Below are 19627 nucleotides of genomic sequence, written 5' to 3'. Positions count from 1 at the left end.
TGTTGGGTAGTATTCCATCTTTTTCTATATTTTGGAAAAGGTTGAGTAGTATGGGAACTAGTTCCTCTTTGACCTGTCTATGTTTTGATGAATTATCATATTCCTTTCTAAACCTGGCTCAGGCTCCAATATTTTATCCATTCAATTTTCCATGTCATCAAAGATATCTGAGCATTTCCTTAATGCAAAGATGTTTTTTGGATTGTTCTGCTAATGCCAGTGGGTCTGGAACATGTTTATCCTTTATTTGTCACCGTGATTTCCCCCTTTTCTGTCAGTGAGTTCACCTTCAGTGTGTGTCTTTGGCTACATATGAGTCTCTCTCAAGGGGTGGCAATGTCAACAATCCCGTGTTGCCCTGTATCTCCTATAAATCCACTTACATTTCATGGAAATTTCTTCTTCAGCAGTGTCTATTTTCTTTGTTTTAGTGTGTGTGGCACTTTTATCACTGTTAGCCAGATTCCTCCATTTTTGTGAAACATTAAAAGGTTTTGTCACTGAGAGACAAAAGCAACACCACTATATACTTTGCTAAGTAAACTGGATGGTGGGTACACAGTCACCAGTTACTAGCAGACTTTGAAGGAAGTGTTATGATTGACCACTGGTCTTGATGCAAATTTGTTATTTATATAGCAAAACTAGGAGCAGAGTTTGTACTTGATGTAATTACTCACAGTTAATATAGTGTGGTAATTGAAAATTTAGTGTTGTTGGGAATTGGTAGTATTTAACCATGGTAACTGAAATTTGTGCATGTAATAATTGTGCAAAGCCAAGACTACCTACTACCTATAATCATTTGTCTGTTGAAAGTTTACATAGTATTTTTTTATATTTTGTGATATGATCGAAGGAAATAAATGCTACAGCCCAGCATTTTCCTCTCATGAAAGAAACACTAGTTACCAAATGCAGATTTCAGTATGAGTTCAGTTTAGGTTGACAAAGACTGGAGTTGAGAAGGGATATGAGGGGATCACTGGAGTTGAGAAGGGATATGAGGGGATCACTGGAGTTGAGAAGGGATATGGTGGATTATAGGAAAACCAAGGAAACCTGTTATAATAAGAGAAAAGAAACACCTGGTATATTCCTTCAAGAAAATTGGATTTTAGGGAGGTGCCTGTGGCTCAAAGGAGTAGGGTGTCACCCCATATACCAGAGGTGGTAGGTTCAAACCTGGCCCCAGCCTAAAAGAAAAAGCAAATTGGATTTTAAATAAATATATGTATGTATATATGATTTAAATGTGCAAATATAGTTTAAATACATGTTACATAAAATTTATATATGTGTGTACATCTGTATGTGTGCATGGATGTATTCAGGAGGGAAGACATCAACACTGATCAGGCGTCCTCAGACTATGGCCTGTGGGCCACATGCAGCCCACCTAGGACATTTATCCGGCCTGCCGGGTGTTTTTGCGGCTGCTGCCTGTCCTGCTTAGCAGCCAACTCGTCCGAGGGCCGCAGTCCAGCCCTCCAACCCTCTGAGGGACAGTGAACTGGCCCCCTGTTTAAAAAGTTTGAGGACCCCTGCTGGTAGTCCTTGGTAAGAGCTCTTATGGCTACATTAAATTCATGTGCAGCTAAGGCAATGAAAGTAATGAACATTTTGAATATGTTACTCAGATGATGAGAACAAAGTAATAGTTTTGATGTTGTAAAGTTAAGGGAGAGTGAAAGAAAAAACCCTGCAATTTACTGTGTTATGATTTTGCATAACACTTTGTATACTTTTATTTTACACCTGGTGATACTTTTAGCAAACAACATATTTTTCATAAACATCATTATATAATGACTTTATAAAATAATTATGGCCCCTAAATGAAAGTCTAGTTAAACAGTTTGGAAAACATGTCTGTCCTTTTCCTATATATATATATATATTTAAATCTTTTTAATTAAAAAAAATTAGAGTTTGGGTAATAGGAATTTTAAAAAATCTATATCTTAATTATGATCCAAAAAATATGCAAGTGAATCCATGATATGCACAAGTCTTTTAAAAGCAATTTAATCTTCTGTAGTGTTATCTAGGTTAATAGTTGAAACTTGGAACATTTGCTGGACTATATCAAAGGTCTACAATGGAGAGACCAGAGAGATGTAGACACAGTTGCTCTATCTTGCCCTCCATGGGAACATTCTGAAACTTCTGAAACATTTTTTTCCTTGTAAGAGCTTTACATTGTGTTTAAAATAGGCGATCATTGAAAAATTCTTTCTCTTGTTGAGCCAAAGGCTTCCTATCATCTGTCCTCCGTCTTTGTTCTTTTCTTAAGAGTACAAGAACTAAGCAGACTTGAACAAGACTGCTCGCCAAACATGGAGAGTGCTCCCCTGCTCACCGCCCTTTATTCTGTAGGCTGTAGATCATTTGCCTTCTGATTTCTGAAAACATCGTAGGCTTATTAGTTCCACCTTCTTTAATCTTTAAAAACTGTGCATATACCCAAGAGAGTTTATGCATTTTGAGTTTGGTAATCTTGATTGCTTTTGCTCTCAATCTTTTGAGAACAAGAGGTACATCTTAGAGGATGGAATTTAGACTTTATTTCTCAGGCCAATTGAAAGTCATTTACAGGTTATATGTAGGCAGAGGAGTGCTTTTATGAAGGTACCTATGCAGGATCTTAGCAAAAGGAATAGTGTTGGGAGAGGGGCAATGGAATCTGGAAGGTGATTTAATTATGAATTCAATGAAGGAGTTCTTCAAGTAGTGAGTATCCTTATAAATGAAGTGAGCATTTATGAGAACGCTAGAGCAAAAAAGTATGTCATAATGAGTCAGGAACGTCTGTCCTATTAAATACCTGAAGGACTCCCAGAAGTAATTAGAGAGACCTTGAGATGGAGAATCTTAAGTCCTATAGTTAGTTATGTAGGTACGATTCTATGAACAAGATAATTTTAATGTTGATAATAGGTTAATAGTAATATAGGTTAATGCTAATATACATCAATTTTTACCAGCATGCTGTTGAGGTTATGGCACAGTCAGGGTACACTGTCACTTGTTGTAATAAATTATTCTTTATATGTGGTCGTCTCTTCCACTAGACCATGATCTGACTGAAGGTTGAGAGACTGACAAGTTAATGTTTATGCCTTTCTAAGTATCTGGAACATATTAGAAACAATATAAATAAATGTTAGCTGAATGAACAACTGGTATACTCAATGTGTAGCTGTTATTCAAATCACATATTGGAAGCTGAGTATAGTGGCTGATGCCAGTAATCCTAGCACTCTGGGAAGTTGAAGCAGGTGGATTGCTTGAGCTCAGGAGTTTGAGACTAACCTGAACTAGAGTGAGACGCTATCTCTCTTAAAAACAGAAAAACTAGCTGGGAGTAGTAGTGCAGGCCTGTAGTCCCAGGTAATTGGGAGGCTGAAGCAAGAGGATTATTCAAACCCAAGAATTGGAGGTTGCTGTGAGCTATGATGCCATGCCACTCTGCTCAGGGCAACAGAGCAGGATTCTGTTTCAAAATAAATAAATAACACTTATTTGAGTTTGTTGGATAAAATTTTATTATTCATCTTGTTGTTGTTTTGAGACAAGGTCTCACCCTGTCATCTGGGCTAGAGTGCAGTGGCTTCATCATAGTTCAGTATAACCTCAAACTACAGGCTTAGTAATTCTACTGCTTCAGTCTCCTGAGTAGCTGGGACTAGAGACATGGGCTACCATACCCAACTAATTTTTGTATTTTTAGTAGAGACGAGGCCTTATTCTTGCTCAGGCTGCTCTTGTATACCTGGTCTGAGCAATCTTCCTGCCTCAGCCTCCCAAATTGCTAGGATTGGAGCCATAAGACACAGCTCCTGGTCTGTTGTTTATTGTTTAACTTCCTTAAAAATAAATTGTGTGAGTTAAAATTTGGTAGTGAAGACCTACATTATAAATAGTACAAAAAACATTTTCAGATAACATTTAATAGCTTTACAAGTGTGTCTTTAATGAACTTTAAGGTATAGCTTCCCTGGTAATTGCTGACAACCATGTTGTTGTAGGTTGACCATCATGTGTGCTTATCAGAGGTACTATTGACTTATACTTGTTCTGTTTATTGATTACTTAATTAGTTTTCTAAGATAGCTAATCAGAGAGAGATGTAGGTATTTAGGAGTCTTTCATTAAACCATGGAATGAAATTTAAAACAGAAACGTGTGACCTGAAACTAAAGCTCAGTAAAAGCAGAGCTCTTGAGGACCACAGATACAATATATTACTCTATTGTGGGTAAAATTGTGACAATTTAATTTCTATTTTCTACTTCAGAATAATAATATTTTCTTTTTGGTTCATTGGTTAGGGAAAGCTATCATAGGCACACAGCTATGATTATGTGAGTATTTCCATTTCTATCTGAATCATGGATTAGCAGAAAAGTAAATGCACCTTTTATGACCTATATATTACTGTATATTAAACCCATATCAGTTTTGACACTTTCTCCTTTTATTAGAAATCTATTTATAAAACTTGCCATGTTTTTACCATATTTTAATGATATTTTAAAATCAAAATTAAATGTTTCTGCTCAAATATTTACTAATATAAAATATAATACTAATAAAGTCCTTTATCTAAAAATTCTTTAGCTTTAATTACCTTCTTTTAAATTGCTATTTTCTCTTTTAAATTAATTCAAAGCCACTAGTACTACTTTTGCATCATATCCTGTGCTGTACTATGTGATATAAATTCTAATAAATATTTCACACACACTATATATGTGTGTGTGTATATATCTATATATAGAGAGAGTTTTTTTTTTTTTTTTTTTTTGCAGTTTTTGGCCAGGGCCAGGTTTGAACCCACCACCTCCAGTATATGGGGCCAGCACCCTACTCCTTTGAGCCACAGGCACTGCCCCACATTATATTTTTTAAAACAGTGATATCTAATTTAATACTACTACCCTCACAATTGTACATGTTGTTAAAAAAAGTCATACTATTTTTTGTTCCTACTGTATATCTGTGCATTTTATTAGGTGTTTTGCTGTTTTTTTCTTAATATTAAAGTTGATCAAAAATTAGACTGTATATGTCTGTGCAATAATAAAAGCTGATTATTAATGATGTGTGATTAAATTGAGACGTTTGAACAGTGTACATAGAGGTAAGACATTTATACCAGAGTACTAATGTTGCACTTGACTTACAGTAGACTCGTTAAACAGTTCTGATCCTGGACTTTTTACATATTAGTAAGGAAGGCTTTTACTGTCAAGGTAATCATTTTTTTCAAATTATTAATAAAACTTTTTTATATGACTTATGATAAACAAAAACTACCTAGCTAGTTTTTCAAAAGTCTTTGTAGGAACGGAATGAAAAATCAAGATAGTAAAATCAGAAGACAGCTCTTATATTTTTGTTTTATTTTAAGCTTAAAACCTAGGAGATATGTGAACTGTTGTATAAAAAAGAGCTACTCATTTATTCACTCTTTCATTCAAGCATATAACCCATATTTATTAAGCATATAATGTTTTTATGTGCAAATTGAATCAGAGAGCTTTTTGTTTCAGGGCAAATAGTTTTCATTTAAACATTCCTCACATAGAGTAATAAAAGACTCATGTATACCTCTAGCACTCACTGATTCTTTCCTTAATCATTCATCTAGTAATTCGGCTAATATTTATTCAGCAACAGATGCTCATTTACACAAAATGAGAAACAATATGTTGAGGAATTGGGGGGAGATGGAAAACAGTTGTTTAGAAGATAGGAATAGACTTAAATTTAACAGCAAATAATATATAAAAGAGCACTTAGAAAAAATTGTATAGATTTAATCGTGTGAACTGTGAGAAAAGGGAACACAGATTGTAAATGAAGCAAGTAAAATAATAGTACATGTTTTCCAACTTCCCTGAATTCCATATGTTTATTTTTTATTGTTTATAGATAATTTAGAGACATAAATTGGATTAATCGACAACATTTGTCACATAGTTTATTTAAAACTAGTATCGCACAGCTTGCCCCATCATCCATGTTCCCTCACTAATGGTAATGAAACAAACTAGTGGGTAATTACATACAATAGTGATCACTCACTCCGGGAAGTTACATCGTCTCCTTTCCTGCAAGATTTCTACCCCAGTGGGATGACGTGGATTGGGAAACTGGAAGATAAAGTGAAATATCAATGTGAAATGAAGGAAGGCACACGGCAATCTTTGGGGGAAGAAAACAGAGGACTATGTAGTTTCCATGCCCTAAGGCAAAGAGTTTCAGAAACTCGTAACCTTTTTTGATGACAAAATTATTCTAACAGTGTGTAAAATAAACCCTAGTAGCTTACTATGCTCAAATAGGGTTTCCAAAGCCAATAATGTGGCTACCAGGAATGTTAAGGGACACTTATAAGTAAAAAAGAAAACTATCACTTCTGAAGCAATATTTTGGGTGGGTCTGCTAACTAGATAGATTCTGGAACCATGTCAACCTGGCTAATCATTTTTAAACCATCTTTCACCAAGGATAGCTTAGGCTCTTGTGTTCTAGTGTATTCAGTGGTGTTCTTCTAGACCTAGACCTTTCTTTAGGGCCTGTGCATCTATACACAGTTGCCTGGAGCACCAGCTGCACTTCACTTTCACTTGTAGAAACTGTCTGGGTCAATGTTATATCTCTCAGGAGGCTTCCTGTAGCTACTGGCAAGCTAATGCAGGGACAAAAAGGCCAGGTTCCCCCCTCCACACACACACACAGTGCAGGACAACTCTGAAGGAATTGGCACTGTTTGACAATGAAGAAGATTTGAGAAGTGGACATGCAGCACATATATGTGAGGTTGAAGGCCTTGGACAAAGCCTTACCACACCCCTAGGTGCCCCAGACAGAGGGATCCAATTGAACTGCTAGAGTTTTGCATCTTGGTATTTAGGTCAGGATTAAGAAAACTGGGGGCAGATATTCTAAACTACCGCCAGGGATTCTTTCTAGTCTTAGCATGTGTGTTACAGAATTTGTACCATTGCAAAGCCTTCTAGTTCTTTTTATCTTGAGTGGATGTGGGGGCATGACAAGTTCTATTACCGTTAAGTATGTGAGTAAGGCGGGCTTATAGAACTATTCAGAAGGAGCAACTGAAGCTTAAGGGTACCAACGATTGAGGAATTCACATTGGCATCTACTGTGGGTTTTTTGTTTGTTTGTTTTACATTAAGTACACAAGGAGGAATAATGGAAACCACATTCCAGAATTCCTCTGTGTATTCGAGTGGACAGTAGACTCACTTTCTTCTTTCCCCTTTTATTCAGCAACCTGTATATACACTTCACCCTGGTCCATACATAATAAATGATTCTCTGATCCTACCATGGCAGGCATACCTGCTTAAACACCTAAGAAATACAAACAATGGATCGTTTCCAAATATCACGAATCAAGGCTGAAACTGAAGGTTCACCTGGATGAAACAGAAAATTGAAGAGAAGTTAAATAGTTTGTTTTCTCTGCCCTGCTCAGTTGTAGTTTATATTTTCACTCTTCGTACCAAATTTTCTTTAAAAAAAGTAAAAACTATGTACATTTTAACTCACATTCTTGCATTGATGAAAGTAGTATCAACTCAAAATGACACGCAGAACAAATATTTCCTCTTATACTGAAATTCGTGAGAAGCCAGCAGGAGAATAGAAAGGAGCTATTTATGTTTTTGGTGGCATATGCTGGAAGGGCTGCTAAACAAAAGAGGGAGTAGAAAGAACCTGGACATCCTTGAGTTGTGAAAAGGAAATTAGTTTTCTCCATTCACTATTGAGAAATAAAGACTAATTTAAACCTCTACCCCAAATCCCAGGTCAGGAAAAAAAAAATCTTTCCTAGATACAAACTATATAAATTACTGAGGAAAAACTTAGTTACTTAAAGAATAAGTAATCAAAAAGGAACCAGCAAGGTATCTATATAAAGATCATACAGAGAAAAAAAAAAAAAAAAAAGAGAAAAGACAGAAAACAAAAACACAAAAATGATAAAATGTGGTCATGGGGCAGATAAATATGGAACATCTTACAAAATTTAAAAATATTATGCCTGTAGGAAGCAAGTACCCAATAGAGGAGCTAATGGAAGATATGGAACGATAAGAGTTGTTAAAAAATTTAGAACAGTTTCCAGTCCCTTTCACATTTTTGTTTTGTTTTGGCCATTGATTGTTTAGATGCTGGCACTTTCTAGTACTTGCCCTATGTAGTCAAAAGAAGATTTCAAACACCAAAATGGTCTATGAATGGTTTGTTGATCACAAAGACACAATCAGGCCACTCAGCATAACAAAGAGTTCACTTTACTTTTTAGTTTATGCATGCCAGTCAGTGTGCTGTCCTTAGTCACAAAGCAATCATGGATTTTAATAATACTGTACATCCTGATGTTAGGGACATTAAAATAAGAACGAATGTTAATTTTAAAAATGAAGAACATATGAAAAGTACTGTCAGAATTAAACAAAATTCACTACACAAATAAAATGGGCTATTAAACGAAAAAATGTTATATTTGATAACATATCAAAGTCCAATTTTGTCTTTTCCACAACAGATACTTATATAATAAAAAGATCCTTAAACATGGTAATATAAGCATCATAATAAAAATGTGGGCAAATATGTAAAATGAAATTGACAATTAAATCAAGGTTTGCAATCATATCACAAAAATGTTGAAATTGGGTCAATAGCTAATAATTGATGTAAAATTATAATGCTAAAGTATATTCTGCACAATGAATATGTAGGACTTATGATTATTTTGTATACAAATGAGATAGCATTAACATTTAGAAAAGCAAAAACCCTCAGAAATAAAATTAAATGCAGCAAACCCTTATTTTTATTATAAGTATGGAACTTTAATTTGCCTGTCAGAGTTATAGTAATCACAGACAAAAAATACTTAAAATACTTAAAATTAAATTAATTAGGTGAATTAATGTTCTATACTACTATGACCTGAAAAGATTAAATATACCTTTTTTTTTTTAGTATCAATAGAAGAACTCAAAGGAAATAATATTCTTGATTATAAGTAGTCTTAATCAACTACCCAAACTAGAAGTAGTACAGAAAACATTCTCTATTTATGATGTACTGAAATAAAATAAATAACAAAATTAAAAAGATCATTACCATTGATATTAAAAAATAAACAATCGTCTCTAAGAAACACATTAAAAGTAACCTGAAATAACATATTATAGACATTCCAGATAATTAATGAAAATGCTGAATACCTAAATTATTGAATAGAGGTAGCAGTATTCCCAGATATATTCACAGACCTAAATATTTCTATTAATGAGAAAAAGAAATTAAACTAAGTAAATAATTTATTTTAAAAAATTTACCTAAGAAAAGCTGAAGAGATTAATACAATAAAATTGGAAAGAGTGAATAGAAAAAACAAAAAGCAGAACGCTAAAACTTCTAAGAAGAGAAATACCAGCTGGTGCAGTGGCTCCCACCTATAATCCTAGTCCTCTGGTAGGACAAGGCTGTGGATATGAGCTCAGGAGTTCAAGACTTGCCTGAGCAAGAGCAAGACCCTACTTCTACTAAAAATAGAAAAAAACTATTCAGGCATTGTTGTTTGGGCCTGTAGTCCTGGTTATTGGGAGGCTGAGGCAAGAGGATCACTTGAGCCCATGAGTCTGAGGTTGCTGTGAGCTATGTTAATGCCATGACACTCTATTCAGGGTGACAGAGTAAGACTCTATCTAAATAAATAAATAAAATTATGAAAAAAAAAATCTCAAAGCTAGTTTTGTTTTCAAGAAAAAATATATTGTTTAACCTAAATAAGATAACTAGGTGATGAGTTCATTATTTTGGTTTTGGTAATCACACCAAAACAATGTAAATAAATGGATCATAATGCAGTCTGTCTCAAAACTGAAGGAGTGACCTATGTATCAAGTAAAAAAATGAAAAGGAAAAGTGGAGGAATGTACTAAGACTGAGAAGAAAAAGAAAGGAGGGAAGAAGTAAAAAAAGAATAAAATGAAAAAAAAAAACCAGATGGATGCGTGAAATAATATAGACACAGGATGAAAATGACAAGAACTTCAAGAAATTCGTGTTTCTTTGATAGTCAATTGAAATAAGAATTTCTTTAAGGGGGAAATAATACCCTTATCTGTGAGTTGTCATAACAGTATTTGATAGAATTTTGGGTAAGGTAGAAGGAAATGGTCAATTCTAATCTTGTTTATAAAACTCACACATTAACATACATTATATATCTTCTTTATGTTTATATTCTAATTCTTTATGAATAACCTATTTTTAAAAGAATATATTTGCATATTAGCTCCTAATATGCTTGGTGGAAAAAGCTTTTAAAAAGCCCTATTAAATTCAGGATTAAAACAATATTATTCATTATCTATATTACTATTTCATAGCAAATCAGTTGAAGACATTAAAATTATAGATGTAAAATTAAAAATATTTTCCAAGCATATAATCATTATCTTTGTAAATAATGATCAGTTATCTGAGAAAATAAGGAAATAAACAGAAAAGGTATTATAAACAAAATAATTTAGCAAGTTAAATAAGTAACTTTTGCTATTCATAAACAACAATATTTAAACATCCAATGGAGAAAAAGACTCATTTTTGCTTTAGTAATAAAATCAAAATAGTATACATAAATAAACTTAAAAATGTTCAAATATATATGACATTTAGCATATGTGCTTAGAAGACTGAAGTTTCTTTCAAAGGGGGATTGGTTATCTCTAAATTCATCTCTGAAATTAGCAGGAACCTGGTAAAATACCGCAGGGATTATTATGGTACCTGATGTCATTATTTCAAGATTAAAAAAGAATAAATGAAGTAAAAATCTGAAAATGAAGAGGAATAAAGGGAAACTGGCTTTTCTAGGTATTGAAATTTATAATAAAGTCTCAAGAAGAGTAACACATATTCTTCTTAGCAAAGTATCTCAAGAATGGAAGAAAAAGTACCCAATGTACTCAGCCCTACTATGAAACTAATTTTTAGCTTTCATAGGAAAGCTATAACCCAATTATAGCCCAAGAATATGGAGAAAGGGGAGAGGGAGGGTAGTGGAGAGGAGAGGATGGGTAGAGGGAGGGTGTTTGGTGGGACCACACCTATGGTTCATCTTACAAGGGTACATGTGAATCTTTCTAAATGTAGAATATAAATGTCTTAATACCATAACTAAGAGGGTGCCATGAAAGCTATTTTAACCAGTTTGATGAAAGAATTTCAAATTGTATGTAAAACCAGCACACCTTACCAACTGCATTAATGTACACAGCTATGATTTAATAAAATTAAAAAAAAGAAGAGTAGTACTATGTACACAATTAGAGAAAGGGATGGAATGACCATTCTCAATACAGCAATGGCAGAAATGGAACAAATACACAAAAGAATTTAGTATAAAGTAGAAACAACATTCAAATCGGATGGTTTACATAGTAAATGGTGTTGGAAGAAATAAAAAAGGAAAAAAGATAAAAACAAGAAAAATATTAGAATAAAATGACTATATATACACAGATGAATATATGTTTGTACATGTATATATACATAAAAATGTTGTATATATGTCTTTATATATCACACTTTAAAAAGCAATTTCTATATTAATATGTATAAAATATAAGACCCAGTTTTTTAAAACATGATAATATGTAAATGCATTTAAAAATATTGCAGAGATAATTACCATAAGAAAAGGAAAACAAAAGAGCTTTATTATGTATAAGTTGGTAAGAAAAGATTTTAAAAACTAATAGAAAAAATAGACTAAAGATGTGACCAAACTATTACAGAAAATGCACAGCTCTTACACATAACATATGGCGTCTGGTGTGTAGCTTTGGAAAGGCAGGAACCCTTTGCATAGCTGGAAAGTAGTTTGACAACTATTATTAAAATTACTATCCGTGTCTCAGAATTTTTCTAACAGTACATTCCTAAAAGTATAGAAGTATTTCATACGGAAGTATTTTACCTAGGATATAGATAAAATTTTTGTAATGTTATTTGTGATAATAAAACCTTGGAAATAAACTAAATGTCCTTCAATCAGCCAGTGGTTTAAAAAATGACAATTCTATCCACATGGCACAACTAAGAATTTATCTATCTCCCCATATGTATAAAAGAACAGTGGTTCAAAAATTTATATTCATCCGTGCTATAGAATAACAAGTAGCTTTAGAAAAGATTGTGGCAGTCTTTATGTGTTGATGGGGGATAATCTATTATATTAAATGGTGTGCCAAGGGTATGTTAATTTTAATGTTTAAAATCATTTGTATAAAAGGGAGGCAAAGAATGTATGTATGCATGTTTATTGAATATACAAAAATACACACCTGACTACAAGAGACTAATAAACTTTGCAACCTTTGGGAAGAGGAATTATAGGTCTGGAGGAGAGTTGCATGTTGAGACTTTCAATTAATGCTTTTTTTAGTACTTTCTGAATTTTGAGCCAGGCAAAGATTTTTAATTCCATAGGAATCTATCCATCAATCAAAATTGGTTGCATAAACTGCCAAATTTCTTCTGAATATAAGCCAGTTAAACAGAATATATATATATTAATGTACAATGGGTTTTTGTAGCAGCATTACAAAGGAGTATAACCCAAGAGCAGTGGAAGATCAATTAGCTACCTAATACACAGCCAATTTAAAATACCTAATTTGAGCAAGAAATTGACATTCTACTATCATACCACTTGGCAAAATTTTACTAACTCAAGGACACAAATATTAAAATGGTACTGAACATCTTGAATTTTTAACTTTAATACAAATTATGGGTTTTCATAATAATAATGATTAATTGAAAGTTGGAGTAGGGTGAGGCTTTAAGCTAAAACTGATGCTATTTAGTTCTATGACTGGACTGAAACAAAGATTCTAATACTTTGTAAAATTACTATTTTTGCTTCAGGGACTTGTGTCTTCCACTTACTAATTTAGAGTCAGATAATCATATATTTGCAATGTCCTTAAAGCTGATATATCTATTTGAATTTGACAAAGCCGTCTTTACTCTGATTTCCCAGAAATAAGAATAATAACTTCTTTGGCTAAGCTAACCTATTTACTCTTTGGCACCTTTTCCAAAGTTTGCCTAAATCCCTTCTTTGTAATTTACTTTCATTTCCAGACATTCTGGCTGAAAAGGACAGGAAAAAGTATTGATGGTGTTCACTTCTGTAACAATTTTTCATGTGCTCTGAATCGTTTATTAGGCTTCCCTCAGAAAGTATTTGTGTGCTTAAAAATGAGAAAAATAAATCATTATATTTCCATCAGCTAAGTCATTACTCATACTTACATTAAAATGTTTTATTAGTTGACATAAAATATTATATAAAAATTATATAAGGTGTTTTTTTTCTTGTTACATGTGCATTAAATCCTACTGATGTATTATTTTGGATGATGTCTTTACTAATGTTTGCTTAAAAATTGTTAAAATAGTCTTTAGTTGTTTTCCCGGCAGGTCTATTTTTTTAATTTCATCATATTCAGAGGTTTATTTTAATTCTGTACCTACAAGTTCAGTGTTTAAACTCAGCCGTTGTCAAGAATTTGAAATTTAGAAGACTAACTTTTTTACATGTAGAATCTTTATCAGTCTCTATTCTGACCAAATAAAAAAATAGGCACAGACAAAAGTTTCCCTGTTAGTAGAAAAATAATATACTAAACATTTAAAAACAGAACATAATTTGAAGTCACTGGAGAGCTACTGCTTTTTTGGTGATCAGTTGCTAAGCATGCTTTTAGTTACGGATCTGATTAATTTTGAATAGCACACATTAATTAAAATTTAATAACACTTCATTTAATTAGATTAGGTATTCTCAAATGCACTCCACAGTAGATTTCATGATTCATAGAAGCAAAAATATTCACTTCTCACTAAACATAGTGATCCATGTTGTAAGGAATACAGTGGTAACAGCAGGGAGGAAGCACATGGAAACCTGTCCCAACTACCAGTTTTTGATACTTTAGTTGCACCTAATTCTTAGCTTCAAATGTAATTCATTCTTCATAACCTAAGAAACAGCTAAGCAAATGAAAAAAAACTATGTTCAATGCTATGGGCAAAACAAAAATGAATAAAGCAGCCTTTGACTTTAAGGGTATTAAATATAATAGGATTTAACAAAGGGAATTTAATAATCACACATTCAGACTTCCAAAGTAGATGGTTAGAGATTGGATAATTCAGCATCTGAACATAGAATATTCCATCTTGTTACCCTGTTACTGTTATCCCAATCTTGTTTCTTTCCTCCTGATGTCAAAATGGCTGCCTCAGTTCTGGGGTCATGTGACAAGGTTAAGCGGGAAAAGGGGAGAAGACACTACATGAGCCTTTTTAGCAATGAGGGAATTTTTTCAGAAGTGCTCAGACTTCCCATCACAGCATGTTGGTCAAAATGCTATACACGCCATGCATTGTTTTCTAAACTAATAACGAAGGGAATGGATTTACCTGATGACTTAGTAGAGCACTTGGTTGTAAGAGAAGTTTCTACTGAACAAACCAGGCCTCCACTAACCAGGAGAAAAGGAGGGGTTGGATATTGCTTAGGCAAATACTAGCATCTTCATTATCAAAGATTTTTGAAGAGGGAAGCGTCATTATCAAAGCTATGATTCTTTTGTGTTGGCAGTTAATTAGGAACATTTAGAATAACAGAGTTATAGGTTTCATGGAAACGAGTATTTTCTATTTTCCTTTTTCTCCCCTTTTACTTCTTTATTATTTCAATTAATTATTATTTCAATCATCAAATATTTCTATCATCAGTCCTTGCCATCTTTCCCCTTAATTTATCATTATTATCCTTTTTCATCTTAGTCTATTGTCATTACTTATTTTATAGGCAACAGAAATATCCATGTCTACTCTACCTCACTGTTAGCCCCCGACAATGGGACTGACTCATTTGCGGAGCTTAGTGCATAACATAGATGCACGGCTTTTTGTTCAAAAAATTAAGAACTTCAATACAGCAACAGCAGAAACCTGTGAAACTGGATGGGCTGCATGCCAGTGAAGCTAGGCCCTGCTTTACAATTTGTCTGCCATCAGTGCCCTGAAATATCTTTTCTATTGCTATTAGGATGAGTTTCATATTAGTTTCATCTGCATCTATAGCATATCAGCCTCTGTCCTTAATCCTCTGAACTCTCTAGCCATAGTAGTTTTCTTTCACTTTTCTTTCTCTTTTATAATCATATGTCTGGACATTTCCACATTCTATTTTCTCTGCTTGCTCCTCTTTTCCTATTCAGCTTTCAACTCGTAAAATTCATCACATCCTCTTAGAATTTTCACTAATTTCACAACTACGGCAAATTATATGTTCCTTTCTGGTAGCATTTCTAACATGTATAAGTAAAACGATAGTATTTTTGATGCTTCTTTAATTTTCTTTTCCCTTCTCGTTATTGAGCATTTAGTCAGGAAGACCAAGCAAATTTATTAGTTGATTAAAACCTTACTGTCATTGGCAGGGTCACCTATATGGTTTATCTTACAAGGGTACAAGTGAGTCTTTCTAAAAGCAGAGTATGAATGTCTTAACTTAATGACTAAGAGAACCAGTTTGATGAGAGTATTTCAAAATGTATATGAAAAAAGCACACTGTACCCCATGATTGCATTAACGTACATAGTTATGCTATAAGAAATTAAAAAAAAACCTTACTGTCTAGTGCAGTGATAAACAGATAGGAAAGTCTCAAATATTTATCAATTAAATGGCAATAGTGGGGTGATGAGAACAGAGTGGAAAATAGGAAGAATACTATCTTTGCCAGCATAATATGTACAACATAGGAAAACTCACAGGGATATTTACCTGTAAATCATTACCTGTAAAATATTTAAAATTAATGCAAGGAAAGATAATATTACAGGCTCTATTTGTAGGAAATGGAATGTTAGTACATGTTGGGTTTGATACACATGCACTGCTTTGCCCAGGAATGGACATTAATAGCATCAGGTGGATCTGAGTGATTAACATAATTTTTGCATTGACACTCAACCAGGAGTTATTGTCCTAAATAAATTTGAAACATACATATGGCCTACCAAGGTGACTGAGTCTCGGGAGGATATACAATGGCATCAGGAACTGAAACATAATGAGAATCTTCAAGGGGATTCCTCTTCATCCTATGTTCATAGACTAAATAGCTTGGTTCCATTTATATTAAAAATGGCAGAATTACTGCATTTATTCATAATGCTGAGACTGTTTTAAGTCAGTCGGGAAATATTTCTTAATATTTTTTAATGGTACTCTATCTTCCTGCTGAAAATAGATGGTAGTTTTTCTAAGAAATCTTTGACTTTTCTAAAGGGTCAGATTTTTTCTTGGTTTGAAAGTAGTTCCAGTACATCTCTTAAAAAGAATCTAAATTACATTTATGTTGTGAATAGCTGACCAGTTTCATGACCCGTTGAAAACAAGGAATGGTGCTTCTTTTGTGACAGCAAGACAGAGGAGGGCTTTCTTAAGTTTGTTGCAGATACCAACTCAAAAGTGTCTTGCTGGTCTGCTTTTTAACTTTTCACTTCTTTAATCATAGCCAGAAGATGGGTCTTTTAGGAAGTCCAAGTATTTGGCAAATGAAAGTAACGCTTTTGTTAATAGTTTGAGTTAATGGTGCACAGAAGAGACTCAGAAAAGATGAAGCTATTTGAGGTTAAGAAACACACTTTTGTCATCATTTTATCACTTCAATATATGAGAACATGTTCCGATTTTACTTTCAAGGAAAATGTATTTTTCGAACTGTGTTAGTCATAAAAGAACTTTTTTTCAAAAGACACAAATTATCTAAGGTAATTTGTACAAAATGGGATTCAAGTATATAACTAGTTCTGTTCTCTTTTTCTATGATTTATTTTTATATAGATGTATGTGTAAGACTCACACATTATACTTAAAATACATAAATGGTGTCAGTGTACATAACTCCTTAAATAAAATATCTTTCATTTTAAAACATAGAGCTGAGTAAATTATTTTTTCACATTTGAATTACAGTGTATATAGTTGGAATTCTAAATTTCTGTAGTAGCAGTAATTTTATAGTAAAGCACACACATCTGTCAAAGTCAGAATAGCTGATATCCGATTCAGATTTACCCTATTTTGATTCGGGTTGTCATGAAATATGTAATACTAACTTTTTCTGTACTGTCTTCCATAGAGTAATATGAAGTATAGGCAGACCTTCAATGGGGGTCCTGAACCTGACATCTGTCTATGCATTCGATTTTCCATTTGCTTCCTGGCCTCTCTCTTTCTATATGTATATGTAGATTTACATATATGAATATATATTTAGTTATTTACAATGTAAATGCAATTTAGATTTTTTGTTTGTTTGTTTAAAATAGAGTTTTACTTTATCACCCTCAGTCTAGTGCCATGGCCTCATAGCATACAGCAACCTAAGTCTCTTGGGCTCAAGTGATTCTCTTGCCTCAGTCTCCCAAGTAGCTAGGATTACAGGGGTGCCCTACACGAGCTTGACTACTTTTAGTGGTGGGGTCCTGCTCTAGCTTAGGCTGGTCCAGAACTTGTGAGCTCAGGCAGTCTGTCCGCCTTGGCCTTCCAGAGTGCTGGGATTATAGGTATGAGCCATTGCGCCCAGCTAGATTCTCTCTCTTTTTTTATTTTTGTCAGAGTCTCAAGATGTCACTCTGGGTAGAGTGCCACGGCAACATCATAGCTCACAGCAACCTCTGACTCTTGGGTTCAGGCAGTCCTCTTGCCTCAATTTTTTGTATTTTTTTTTTTTTAGTAGAGACAGGGTCTGGCTCTGGATCAAGCTGGTCTCAAACCTGTGAGCTCAAGCAGTCCATCCATCTTGACCTGTGCTAGGATTACAGGCATGAGCCACTGCACCCAGCCCCAGCTAGATTCTTTTTAATAATGCATTGGATCTACTTTCAAATGATGGAAAAATCTGACCCTTTAGAAAAAGGTCAAACACTTTTTGGAAAAACTACTGTCTGTATTCATTATGAATACAGAGTACCATCAAAAAATATTAAGAAATATTTCCCATCTGACTTAAAACATTATCAGTGTTATGAATAAATGTCAGAATTACTCTATTTTCAATATAAATAGAACTAAGAACACAGAAGGAAGATAAATCCTCTTCCAATATACCCAAGTGTGACAAGTAAGTTTGCATACTTGCCACTATGGTTTACATGGACAGTATTGTACAAATAACTTGATAAGGTTTCATTTTCTTGGTATATCAGGATGTTACAGCTGTGTTTGTGTCAGTGTATACCAGTGTTTTGATGAGAGGTCTCCATCATTGCTGCATGTTTTGTGTGCTGTCGTGAGAATGTTGGAGATTGAATTAGAGCGATGAGCAAACATTTGTAAATTTCTTGTTAAACTTGGCAAGAGAGGAAGTGAAATCAGGGACATGTTAGTTCACATTTATGGGGACTATGCCATCAACAAAACTGGTAGTGCGTCAATGGATTGAATGTTTTTCAGAGAAAGTGTCACTGGTGAAGAGAGGTCAGGGTGGCCAGTAGTTAGCAGAACAGCGAGAACTGATGAAAACATTGCAAAAATTAATCAAATTGTGTATCAAAATTGTCAGTTGACTGTGAGAAACATAGAAGACCAAGTAAACTTCAAGAGGGAAATGGAAATCTTGACTGAAAATCTTAGCCGACAACTCACAGCTCTTGAATCACAATAATGCACCAGCTCACATGGCAATATCTGTGAGGAAGTTTTTAGGCAGTAAACAAATAACTGTCTCACAACACCCATCCTAGTTACCTGATATGGCCCCCAGTGTGACTTCTCATTATTGGCCATAAAGGGTTACACTCCATATATAATTATAGATTTACATAAATATATGTATTACATGTTGGCTATATGACAATTAAATGCAAACATAAAAGATATAAAATTTAATTGATAGCTGTAGTTGTTTTTGAAGTTAGTATGAAATGGAGTAATTTATTCATTCATTAAGCATATATTCATTAAGCAAATATATGCTATGGATCACAGAATAGTAAGTCTGTTCATATTTGTAGGTATAGATGCTTCTGTTCTTCATTGCCTTTCTGGGTACTCCATTAATGTTTCTGGTTGGTAAAAATAAACTAAAGCTAGAAATCTAAAACATAATTTTAGATTCCTCATAGTTCCAGCTAAGATAATTAGAAAGTTTTCACAATGCCTGTAATTATTGGCTAACTTAGAAACTTCTAGGAGAAAACAAAAACAAAAACAAAAACAAAACTGATGTCTTATCATGAAAGTAATTCTTTATTGAAATTAATGACTTACAATTACCGCATTCTTCAACCTTTAATTTTTACGTTTTAAAATATCTAACTTAGGAAAAGTCATTGGTCAGGAAAGTATCATCTGTGTGGTGATGAAAAGCTTTTTCTTGGTATAGCAATAGAAAGAAGAGAGGAAGAGAATAGATGGTAAGAAAATGAAGAAAAGGAAAGAATTTAAAAAGCAAGAATGGGATTTGTAATT

General features: G+C 33.5%; 1 protein-coding gene across 14 annotated transcripts in view; it reads left to right on the top strand.

Moving 5' to 3' along the window:
• Positions 1–19627, top strand: part of RALYL (RALY RNA binding protein like) — a 698583-nt gene that overhangs the window by 121785 nt on the left and 557171 nt on the right. The gene's annotated exons all lie outside the window — the stretch shown is intronic.

Source organism: Otolemur garnettii, unplaced genomic scaffold (genome assembly GCF_000181295.1).
Source record: "Otolemur garnettii isolate 467f Iridium unplaced genomic scaffold, OtoGar3 scaffold00004, whole genome shotgun sequence".
In the NCBI taxonomy this organism is placed as follows: Eukaryota; Metazoa; Chordata; class Mammalia; order Primates; family Galagidae; genus Otolemur; species Otolemur garnettii.
This window is presented reverse-complemented; position numbering and strand designations above follow the sequence as displayed.